We start from the raw sequence: 12,891 nt of genomic DNA on the forward strand, positions 1-12,891 counted from the left end.
GGTTCGGATCCCACATACAGACCGGTTCCCGCTCACTGGCTGAGCGAGGTGTGGGCGCGACACCGAGGGTTGCGATCCCGTTGCTGGTCCCAGTCCGGTACGGGCGCGACACTGAGCCCGTTGCCGGACACGAAAAAAGACAAAAAAAAAAAACAATGTTCCAAGGTCAAAAGCCAATTATTTTGGGATTATCTATTGTTTTGACTTCCACTGTCTTATTCCTTTCTGTTGGTATAAATCATCATCAGGCGTGATTGTATGGCTCTTAAAGGAAATAAAGGATAGGTATCTCTTTTAGGGCTGAAGGATACGCTCGGTCTATAAAATCAGCAGGCCTTTACTTCTTTAAGAAATTAATATTTTTTTGTATAACTTATGTAATACAGTCACTGTCTTATTCCTTTCTGTTGGTATAAATCATCGGGCGTGATTGTATGGCTCTTAAAGGAAATAAAGGATAGGTATCTCTTTTAGGGCTGAAGGATACGCTCGGTCTATAGAATCAGCAGGCCTTTACTTCTTTAAGAAATTAATATTTTTTTGTATAACTTATGTAATACAGAATACCTGGGTTTGAATCTTGCGTTTGTAACTTATTTGCTGTGTGATCTTAGACAAATTACTTAACCTCTCTGTGCCTTGATTTTCTCCTCTGTAAAATGGGGATAATAATAGTACTTTTCTCATATTTAGGGTAAATAAGATAGGTTTAGTGCTTAGGACAGTGCCTGTTCATAGAAGTGTTCAATAAATTAGCTATTTTTAAAATTGTTATTATGATCTGAGGATTTAAAAATTGTTTGCCTTAAATGTTCCCTATTCCATAAAGCATTTGAAAAGTTTGCAAAAATAGCTAGTAAACAACATAAAATTAAGAGATAATGAACTGGGCCAAAGGGAACACACAGGTTAGAAACTAAGATAAAATCAGAAGTAATTTAGAGAACAGGAATATATCATAAGGTGTGAGTAGTTTCCAGAGGTGGGATTAAAAATTTGTCAGAGCTTCCCAGCAGCCAAAACAAAAAGGAAAACATAAATAGTTACCCGATCCACAGCGACCATGAGATAAAAACAGATCAGTTACACAGCATTTCCTGGTACGGGAACCTGGGATAACTTTCTCCTGGCAGGTCTTCAAAACAGCCACTGTTGCCATAGAGATCTAAGTCTTCAACACAGTCCCTGCCATAAAGACAATGGAAGTTTTGTGGTAGAAGGCAGTAATAAGTGTTTCCTAGATTGACTGCAGTTCCGGAAACATAAGCCCAGAGCCCAGCCCAGTAAAAGCTCTTCTGTGATGGGCCAGAACACTGTGGCTCAGGGACATGCTATTCTCTTAGCTATGCTGAGTGCCTGGAAGAATAGAAAGATTCTTCTTTCCAAAGAGTATAATTCTTGTGAGATTCAGGCAAACAATCCCATCTTTAAGAACACTGATCCTGGCTGAAGCCATTTAAATGAGCCAGATCATTTTACCTCATGCAGAGAAAGTCCGAAGGGTGTCATTTTATACACATTTACTCATTAATAGATGATTGTGTACTCATGAAATTCCTTAATACTGGTAATCCATAATTTCCCTTTAGCTGCAAATTTTTATCACCTTATTAGAAAAAAATATTGAGTGCTAGTAAGAAAAAATGATATTTTTAAACCTTTTTTAAATCATTGAAATAATGGTGGTCATGTCTTTTTAGTCTCTCTCTTTCTTTCCCTCTGTATCTCCATTCAGATATGAATTGCATCAGTTAGGATTGCATTCAGCTGCCAAAACAAACAAAACAAAAACAGTGCATGCAAGTTTATTTGTCTTGTGGAACGAGACTCCCAAGAAAGGTGGTCTGGGGCTGGTACAGGAGCTCCAATAATGCTCTCAAAGAATTGGCCTCTTTCCATATTCCTCCTTCACCATCCTTAGCCTGTAGGTCTTCATTCTAATCTTGTTGCCTCATGGTCACAAGATGGCTGCTGTGTCTCTGGACTTAGGGCTGCAGTCTAGGGAAGTAGAAAAACAAGGTGCAGAGAAAGAGTGAAAGCCTTTCTAGTAGGGAGATTTTGCCTTTCTATTCAGAAAGTGATGCCCTCCCTAGGACTTCCACCTACATCTCGTTGGCCAGCACGGTATCACAATGTTGCTCTAAATGTATGAGAGTCTGAAAAATAAAATATTTTTAGCTGGGCAAATGGCAACCACCACCCCACCACCACCACCAAATGAGGTGTTCTGCTATGATAAAGAAGAGGGAACGGCTGTTGAGCAGGCAGCTAGCAGTATCAGCCACCTGTAACTTCCATTATTAGCCATGTCCCCAACTTAGAAATTACAGACAGTGACTCTGTAACTTAAAATATTATACTTTTCTAGATCTTCATGGAATTAGCATTAGAGAATGAAACATACCCAACTGCCTATGTAAAGATTTCTAAATCACTGTCGCCATCCCTGCTTCTTTTCTAAATTTTTTATCTGAATTTCCTTTTGCCACAAGGAAATCAAACTCACTCACTTCTCCTTGCTGATTCACCACCACCCCCCACTTGCTTCTACTTTTGCGCATTTAACACTAACTTATTGGCAAGGAGCCTTGGCATTGCACTGGGCTCTTCCACTCCTCCATCCCAGACATCTAATCTAATTTCCTCCTTGGCTCCATCCCACTGCTGTTATTATAATTCAAATAAACACCCATCCTCCCTCATGTGGATCCCCAAATTGGTCTACCTGTTTGCTGTTTCTTCTCCCTACAATTCGTTTTCACACAAGGCCCCCAGGATGCTGTTTTTAAAACACAGATGTCTAGCAACATCTTTCCTTGCTTTAAAAGCCTATAGAATAAATCCCAAAGCCCAGCTCCTTGACAGCCTGGCTCTGAGCTCCATACTCAGGGTGGCGGGTTGCCGCACACCCCATAACCTTGCACACGGCCAGGCTCAGCTTGTAACCTCCTGCCCCCTTCAGTCATGGAAGGCCTGGTTCAGAGCTTTCCTGCCCATGCATTTTGCTTGTCAATAACCGACGGAAGCAATTATTACCTTTTCATTCATGTTTCCAAAGTGCTTTACGTTTCTATTGCTGTTTTTTGCCCTGGATTGTTTTGCCTGCTATTAGTAATGCTACACCAGTTCGTTTGGTTTTTTTTAAATAATAGCTTTATTGAGATATAATTCATGTACCATAAAATTCACCTTTTTAAAGTACACGATTTCACTGGTTTTAGAATATTTACAGATTCATGTGTCCATCACCATTATTTAATTTCATCCATTTTCATCACCCCCAAATGAAACCCATTAGTAGTTTCTTACCATGTCTACTCCCCTCAGCCTAATCTATTTTTTATTTCCATCTTTTTATTTCTATGGGTTTACCTAATCTATTTTTATTTCTATGGATTTACCTATTCCAGGCTTTTCATGTAAATGGAGTTACTTAGTATGTGGCCTTTTGTGTCTGGTTTCCTTCACTCAGCATGTTTTCGAGGTGTATCCACGGTGTAGCATGTGCTAGTACTTCATTCCTTTTATTGCTGAATAATACTTCATTGTGTGGCCATACTGCATTTTCTCTACCCACTCATAAGCTGATGGACATTTGGGTTGTTTCCATATTTTCTTAATTATGAATAATGGTTCTGTGAACATTCATGTAGAAGTTTTTGTGTGAACACGTGGTTGCACTTCTCTTGAGTAGATACCTAGGCATGGAATTGCTGGGTCATATGACAACTCTGTGTTTAACAGTTCAGGGAACTGCCAATCTTTTCCGAACCGGCTGCACCATTTTACACTCCCACCAGCAATGTATGAGGATTCTGCATCAGTTTTTAGTGTCTGCCTTGGGTACTCTGATTCTTTTAACTTTTAAGCATCATTTTGTTTTAGCAGTGTTTCTCATAAAGAAGATATAGCTGATTTTTTTAAAATAGCTCTGTCTTTTAGAAAGGGAATTTAATAACATGATTACAGTTATTGTATTAATAACATTGGAACTTACTTTGTGTTTTTTTATATACCATATGCTTTATTATTATCTCTTTTTTTTCCTCTTCCTTTTCTGCCTTTTAAAATAGCTCTGTCTTTTAGAAAGGGAATTTAATAACATGATTACAGTTATTGTATTAATAACATTGGAACTTACTTTGTGTTTTTTATATACCATATGCTTTATTATTATCTCTTTTTTTTCCTCTTCCTTTTCTGCCTTTTCCTAGAAAAGTGCCTGGCACATACTAATCCTCAATAACTAAGTGTTAGCTGTTATTATAAGCTATTACTTATGGACAGGAACCATGTATCTATAGATCTATTTATTAATCAAATATTTATTGATTACCTGAAATGGCTAGCATAGTGCCTAACATATAGAAGTTCAGTAAATATTTGCTGCATTGCATGGACTATGCAGAGATTGATGTGCTTGGCAGAGGCTGGGAAGATAGTCGTAGGCACAGGCTTGGGATCAGACTTACGTGACCTGATCTGGTTTTGTCATATCCCAGCTATTTGATCTTGGGGTGATTACATCTTTGAGCCTTCGTTTCTTCATCTGTGATGTGGGATAATATCACCTATCATTCAGAGTTGTTTCGGGGGATGAAAGGTAATTATGTAAGTAACAATCATAATTGCTAATGTAGGTAATATCTTAAGTACATGCGAACTATTGTTTTCGTTAGTGAACTGTTTAACGAAGCACTCTCCCAGCGATGTAGATCATTATTAAAACACCAACCATGTCTGGCCAGGGAATAAAGTTATTGTGAAAAGTGAACCTGGCCCCTCTCCTATATTTCTGACATAAATCATTACTGCCTGATTAGAGCAGGGGACGTTTTTTCCTCATAGGATAGAAACAAGGAAAAGAGCCAAAAGTGTACTTCCTACTTCTTTTCATGATACAGAAATAGATTTTAAGTCTCCAGCGTCCCTTAAAGCTGTTGTTTATTCTAACACTCAAACTTTTGAATGGAACATTTTTGTTTCAGTCATGTTACTCTCCAGCAATTCAGAGGAAAAATAAAGTAACTTGAGAAATAGCTGAGATAGGGCTGGCCTGGTGGCGCACTGGAGAGTGCGCCGCTTGGGAGTGCGGCGGCGCTCCCGCCGAGGGTTCAGATCCCATGTGGAGACAGGTTCCCGCTCACTGGCTGAGCGTGGTGCGGGCGCAACACCGAGGGTTGCGATCCCATTGCCGGTCCCCGGTGCGGGCGTGACACTGAGGGTTGTGATCCCATTACCGGTCAGTAAAAAAGACAAAAAGGAACTCCAACACATGTGTATCAAACTTTTGATCTTTGCCAATCTGATAGGTGAAAAATGTTATCTTGTTTTGGTTTTGACTTGCATTTTCTCATTATAAATAAAGTTGAGCATCTTTGAATGTCTTTAAATACCATTTGTGTTTCCTTACCTGTGACCTGTGTAGTCCTGTTGTTCATTTTTCTATTGGTTTATTGATCTTTATTATGGGTTTGTAGGAACACCTTATATAGGAAATATAGGAAATAAAAGAAAACCATTTTACTGTAATTTTTATTTTACTGTAACTTATTCCCCAGTTTCTAGTGTGACTTGCTTTAATATAATTTTCCTCTAGTTTTAGTATGACTTTTGGTTTTTGTTTATTGTGGTTTTACGTATGTATTACTTATTATTTAGCAGAAAACTTTTCTAGGTTTTAGAAAATTCTTTCTGACTTCACGATTTTTTAAAAATGTTCCCACATATTGTTTTAGTATGATTATAATTTTCTTTTCCAGAAATTAGAAAATTTAATCCCCTTGGAATTTATTTTAATGTAAGGTATGAGATTCTTTCATTGATATCTAACTTTTTTTTTCCAGATTGCTACTCAGTTTTCTCGGTAATTTTTATTGAATACTTCATGTTTTCCCCACTGATAAGCAGTGTCTTTCTTTTTTTTATTATAGCCAAAATTTCCAAAAATACTTAGGTCCATTGCTGGGCTCTCAGTTCCATTACCTTGCTGGTTCTTCGTGTACTGGTAACACATTGTTTAATAAGTATGGCTTGATAATTTGTTTATTATTTAATGATTTTACTTTTCTTTACAAACTTTAGAATCACCATGCTTAGTTCTAAAAAGCAAACAAGTTGGTGTTTCCTCTATTATCTACCTTAAATTTATAGATTAACATAGAGAAAATTAACATGTGTATGATATTTAGTCTTTCTACCCAAGAGTAAAATATGTTTTTCCATGTCTTCACTGTTTCTCAGTAATGTTTTAAAATTTTATTTCATGTCTTTGCGTATTTTTTTAAGTTTATGCTTAGGTGTCCTTTTTTAAAGTTGCTATTGTGAACGCAATGGTTTCTTCATAATATTTTATAGCAGTTACTGTTTATATACAGGGATACTTTTGGATTTTGTTTATTGGTTTTGAAGAGCCACCTTTTTAAATTCTCTTATTTTTTGAAATAAATTTTCTGTGGATTCTCCTAGGTTTTTCATGTTCGCTGATGTATCGTTTGAAGAAAAAATAATTGAGCCTCCTTTACAACTATTATATATTTTATATCTTTCTTTTATCTAATTGAATTCACTACTACCTCTAGTATAATTATAAATAGTGGTGGCAATAGTGGACATTCTTGTCTTGATCTTGACTTTAACTGGGATTTATCTAGTCTTTCCTTATTCACCATGATGTATTTTGAATTGTTATAATTATTTGGAGCAGCTATGGAGATGATCCTACGATTTTCTTCTTTTGTGTCCCTAATGTGAATTGTATCAGTAGAGTTTCTGATGTTGAAACATTCTTGCATTTAAGTCTTACTCAGTTGATGTGTTTTATTTTTAGTGTGTTTCTACATTCTATTTATTTATGCTTGAATGAGATTGGTCAGTACTTTTCTTTTCTTTTTCTTTCTTTTTTTCTTTTTTATTCTGTCTTTTTAGGGTTTAGGTCTGACTGCTACATGGTAATTAACTGTTAACTGCTCTGTAGAAGTTGAGTGGAATTCAGCCATATGGCCTCCACGCCTAGGGTGCTGGATCTTTGACAGCTTTCCCTATTTGTTCTGTTTAGATTTACTCCCTTATCTTAATCACTTTAATAATATTTATATTGTCAATAATGGGAGAAACCCCACGTGTATGGGGGGATAAGAACTAGATGTACTTTCTGCTTAAATTCTCTATAAAACTAAAACTGCTATAAAAATAAAGAAAAAAAATTTAATTCATATTTTCCTAGAAAGCTGCCCATTGCAACCCAGGTTTTCAGATTTCTTTACCCAGCTTTGAGCAAAGCTTTTTACTGTCTCTATATCTGTCATTAGTTTCCCGTTCTCTTGTCTTATTTTATATGTTTGTGCTTTATCTTTCTACCTTCACCCCATTTTGGCGTTAGGTGAAATGATTATTAATTTTATTGTTTTCTCTTTTTCAGAGAATAAGCTTTTGGATTTATTATTTCTAACATGTATCTTTTTTTAACTCCTAAGTATGTTCTTAATTCATAAATAAATGTTAATTCCTTCCTTTCTTCTGCTTCCTGTACATTTACATTACTGTTATTCATGCTTCTTGAGAGTTTTTTCTTTGTTTTATAAATGTAACTACTTACAGCTGTGACTTTTGCACTGACCCTTGCTTTAGTTGTATTCCAGAGGTTCTGATAAGCTGTGTTTTCATTATCCTTATTTTCTCGGTGTTTATTCATTTTGGTTTTTACAGTGTCTTTGTTCTGGGTGTTGATTATTAAAGTTTAAAAGTTTCGAGGTGATAGCATTTTTTAAGTTTTCGTTATATTTTCCTCATTTGTAAGATTGTGAACAGAGAATATTGTCTGTTGTATTTCTACTTTTTAGAATTTATTGAGATTATCTTTGCACTGTTTACAGCTAATAAACAGTCCTTTTAGTGACTGTTTTAGGAACACTTTAAAAGGATGCGAATCCTCTATTTTCAGGATATATAGTCCTATATATTTTTCCCTACCTTTCAATTATTTTATTTATGTCGTTTACAATCTTATTTTTTTATCCGATAAATATCACGTAGGCAATACGATGCTTGCTCTGAATGTGATTTTGTCTGCCTTTCCTTGAATATTCTGTAGTTTTGCTTTATTAATTTCGTTACTGCTATTTGTTACAGATATTCATGGCTGCTGACTCAAACCTTGTGTATTATACCATTTACCATTATGAAGAATCCTTCTGTCTTGTTTTTGTACTGATTTCAACCTTCTCTGATGGAAATTCGGTGTGAATCTTTTATACAACATATAGTTGAATTTTGATCCAATCTGAGGGCTTTTTCTTTTAATATGTGAGTTTAGCCTATTTACATGTGTTGATATGACAGATAAGTTTGTTATTATTCCTGTTATGTGTTCTGTTTTCTATTTTTTTTATTGCTTAATTTGCTTTTTTATCTGTCACTAATGTATTTTTTTCTGTTTTGTATCTATTTATTCCATTTGGGAGATGTGCTCTACTTTTAGTTTTTTCTAATAGCTACCTTTGTTAAAAAGGAAAAACCTTTGCAAATTTAAATTTATCAGAGTTTATTTGAGGAAAAAAAAAAAACTCACGAATCAGGCAGCCTTCATCCTGAACAAGTTCTAAGAACTCCTGCTTGCATGAGATCAGGCAGCATTTATGGATGGAAAACGGGAAGTGGGGCAAAAAGAACAACTTAATTAGTTACAGCTTATTTGAATCAGCTGGCTTCCTACAATTGACTAAAGCTCAGCTGCTGTAACTAACCAAAACTCAGCTTTTAGTATACTCCCAAGTTAATTAGCATATTTAGCATAAATGACTCCATATTGGTTTGGTCTGTTGGGCCCAGTACAAGAGCCTAGTCCAAATCAGTGGCCTCCTACAAATTTTATTTAACACCTTTATAATGATAACCTCTACAATCCTCTGGGGTTGGAAGGGTTTTGTTGTTGTTGTTGTTTAATTTAAAGAGTATCTTCTGACCATAAGTAATACGGAATATCCATTTCCTCCCACTTCTCTATCCCTTTCTAAACCTCCTTTCTACTATTTAATTTTAGTTGGTATGATCACTTTCCTTAGTTTTTACATTAGTTTCCTAGTATTTACATTTATACCTTTTAATATACTTGAATTATACTTCTATGCTCTTAAATATACATGATTTATTAACTTTAAAGATATTTTTGACCACCAAGGAATCAATATACATATATCTCCCACTTTATGTTCCTTTTTACCTGATAACATTTGCTAGTTATATCTTTCTGTTTTGCCATGGTTCATATTAGTTACATTTCTTTCTGTCACTGTAATTCCACAGGTGTTTTAGTCTTGCTTCTACAGTTAATTCAATATTCACTGTCATTTCTTTGGCCCTACTTTTTCTCCTCAATATTGATTGGCTGACGTTTTTCCTGGAGTAGTATCTTCAATAAAAATTCATGTAACAAATTTTTTGTGTTTAAAAATTGCTTGCCTTTTACTACAATGACAGTTTGGCTGGGTATAAACTTTTGGCTTATACATTATTTCTCTAGGATCTTATGACTTGACCAATATGTGTCTAAAACTGTATCTTTTTTTAGATATCATGTGGCTTTTTAATTTATAGAATAAATGTGGGTTTTTTTGGGTTTTTTTTTAAAGATGACCGGTAAGGGGATCTTAACCCTTGAGTTGGTGTTGTCAGCACCACGCTCACCCAGTGAGCAAACCGGCCATCCCTATATGGGATCCGAACCCGTGGCCTTGGTGTTATCAGCACCACACTCTCCCGAGTGAGCCATGGGCCTGCCCTATAGAATAAATGTTATTTTTGAAAATTTTTTTTACATTATTTAAAATTATGTAGTCAAGGGGCCGGCCCAGTGGCGCATGCTACAGTGCGCTGCTTGGGAGCGCAGCGGCGCTCCCGCCGAGGGTTCGGATCCCACATAGGGATGGCCGGTTTGCTCACTGGGTGAGCGTGGTGCTGACAACACCAACTCAAGGGTTAAGATCCCCTTACCGGTCATCTTTAAAAAAAAACCCCAAAAAACCACATTTATTCTATAGGGCAGGCCCGTGGCTCACTTGGGAGAGTGTGGGGGGGATAACACCAAGGCCACGGGTTCGGATCCCATATAGGGATGGCCGGTTTGCTCACTGGGTGAGCGTGGTGCTGACAACACCAACTCAAGGGTTAAGATCCCCTTACCGGTCATCTTTAAAAAAAAACCCCAAAAAACCACATTTATTCTATAAATTAAAAAGCCACATGNCCTCCTACAAATTTTATTTAACACCTTTATAATGATAACCTCTACAATCCTCTGGGGTTGGAAGGGTTTTGTTGTTGTTGTTGTTTAATTTAAAGAGTATCTTCTGACCATAAGTAATACGGAATATCCATTTCCTCCCACTTCTCTATCCCTTTCTAAACCTCCTTTCTACTATTTAATTTTAGTTGGTGTGATCACTTTCCTTAGTTTTTACATTAGTTTCCTAGTATTTACATTTATACCTTTTAATATACTTGAATTATACTTCTATGCTCTTAAATATACATGATTTATTAACTTTAAAGATATTTTTGACCACCAAGGAATCAATATACATATATCTCCCACTTTATGTTCCTTTTTACCTGATAACATTTGCTAGTTATATCTTTCTGTTTTGCCATGGTTCATATTAGTTACATTTCTTTCTGTCACTGTAATTCCACAGGTGTTTTAGTCTTGCTTCTACAGTTAATTCAATATTCACTGTCATTTCTTTGGCCCTACTTTTTCTCCTCAATATTGATTGGCTGACGTTTTTCCTGGAGTAGTATCTTCAATAAAAATTCATGTAACAAATTTTTTGTGTTTAAAAATTGCTTGCCTTTTACTACAATGACAGTTTGGCTGGGTATAAACTTTTGGCTTATACATTATTTCTCTGGGATCTTATGACATGACCAATATGTGTCTAAAACTGTATCTTTTTTTAGATATCATGTGGCTTTTTAATTTATAGAATAAATGTGGTTTTTTGGGGTTTTTTTTTAAAGATGACCGGTAAGGGGATCTTAACCCTTGAGTTGGTGTTGTCAGCACCACGCTCACCCAGTGAGCAAACCGGCCATCCCTATATGGGATCCGACTATCCCTTTCTAAACCTCCTTTCTACTATTTAATTTTAGTTGGTATGATCACTTTCCTTAGTTTTTACATTAGTTTCCTAGTATTTACATTTATACCTTTTAATATACTTGAATTATACTTCTATGCTCTTAAATATACATGATTTATTAACTTTAAAGATATTTTTGACCACCAAGGAATCAATATACATATATCTCCCACTTTATGTTCCTTTTTACCTGATAACATTTGCTAGTTATATCTTTCTGTTTTGCCATGGTTCATATTAGTTACATTTCTTTCTGTCACTGTAATTCCACAGGTGTTTTAGTCTTGCTTCTACAGTTAATTCAATATTCACTGTCATTTCTTTGGCCCTACTTTTTCTCCTCAATATTGATTGGCTGACGTTTTTCCTGGAGTAGTATCTTCAATAAAAATTCATGTAACAAATTTTTTGTGTTTAAAAATTGCTTGCCTTTTACTACAATGACAGTTTGGCTGGGTATAAACTTTTGGCTTATACATTATTTCTCTGGGATCTTATGACATGACCAATATGTGTCTAAAACTGTATCTTTTTTTAGATATCATGTGGCTTTTTAATTTATAGAATAAATGTGGTTTTTTGGGGTTTTTTTTTAAAGATGACCGGTAAGGGGATCTTAACCCTTGAGTTGGTGTTGTCAGCACCACGCTCACCCAGTGAGCAAACCGGCCATCCCTATATGGGATCCGAACCCGTGGCCTTGGTGTTATCAGCACCACACTCTCCCGAGTGAGCCATGGGCCTGCCCTATAGAATAAATGTTATTTTTGAAAATTTTTTTTACATTATTTAAAATTATGTAGTCAAGGGGCCGGCCCAGTGGCGCATGCTACAGTGCGCTGCTTGGGAGCGCAGCGGCGCTCCCGCCGAGGGTTCGGATCCCACATACAGACCAGCCGCTCACTGGCTGAGCGAGGTGCGGGCGCAACACTGAGGGTTGCGATCCCGTTGCCAGTCCCGGTCCGGTACGGGCGCGACACTGAGGGTTGCGATCCGTTGCCGGTCACGAAAAAAGACAAAAAGGGAAAAAAAAAAAAATTATGTAGTCAAGTCTCTGTTCTCTTTCATTTATTTATGTCTTTTATTGGGGAGAACCAGTTATCTTTTTCATTTGTCTTCCATATGTATCAGTTTCTCTCTAATCTTTTTAAATTCTTTGCCCATTTTCATTTTATTCTGCTCACTTTTCTCAATCCTCTATGGTACTCAGTGTATTTTCAACAACACCTGTTTTGGGGGGGTTGTCTAGTGGGGCCTTCATTTTTCTCTTTCATTCTGTCACATTATGTTTCATCTTCTATTACCTTGATATATCTTCTCAGAGTCCCTATCTCTTTTCTTTGAGTCGTTGTTTTAAAGGGTTCATTGTTTCATTAAAGTATTTGGATTAATATACCTTGCCACAGCTTTCATCTGCTTCACAGCAGTGTTTTTTCTGAAAAGTGTTCTTCATCTATCATCTNATTCTGCTCACTTTTCTCAATCCTCTATGGTACTCAGTGTATTTTCAACAACACCTGTTTTTGGGGGGGTTGTCTAGTGGGGCCTTCATTTTTCTCTTTCATTCTGTCACATTATGTTTCATCTTCTGTTACCTTGATATATCTTCTCAGAGTCCCTATCTCTTTTCTTTGAGTCGTTGTTTTAAAGGGTTCATTGTTTCATTAAAGTATTTGGATTAATATGCCTTGTCACAGCTTTCATCTGCTTCACAGCAGTGTTTTTTCTGAAAAGTGTTCTTCATCTATCATCT

The sequence above is a fragment of the Galeopterus variegatus genome, unplaced genomic scaffold, assembly GCF_000696425.1.
Source record: "Galeopterus variegatus unplaced genomic scaffold, G_variegatus-3.0.2 Scaffold4572, whole genome shotgun sequence".
NCBI lineage: Eukaryota > Metazoa > Chordata > Mammalia > Dermoptera > Cynocephalidae > Galeopterus > Galeopterus variegatus.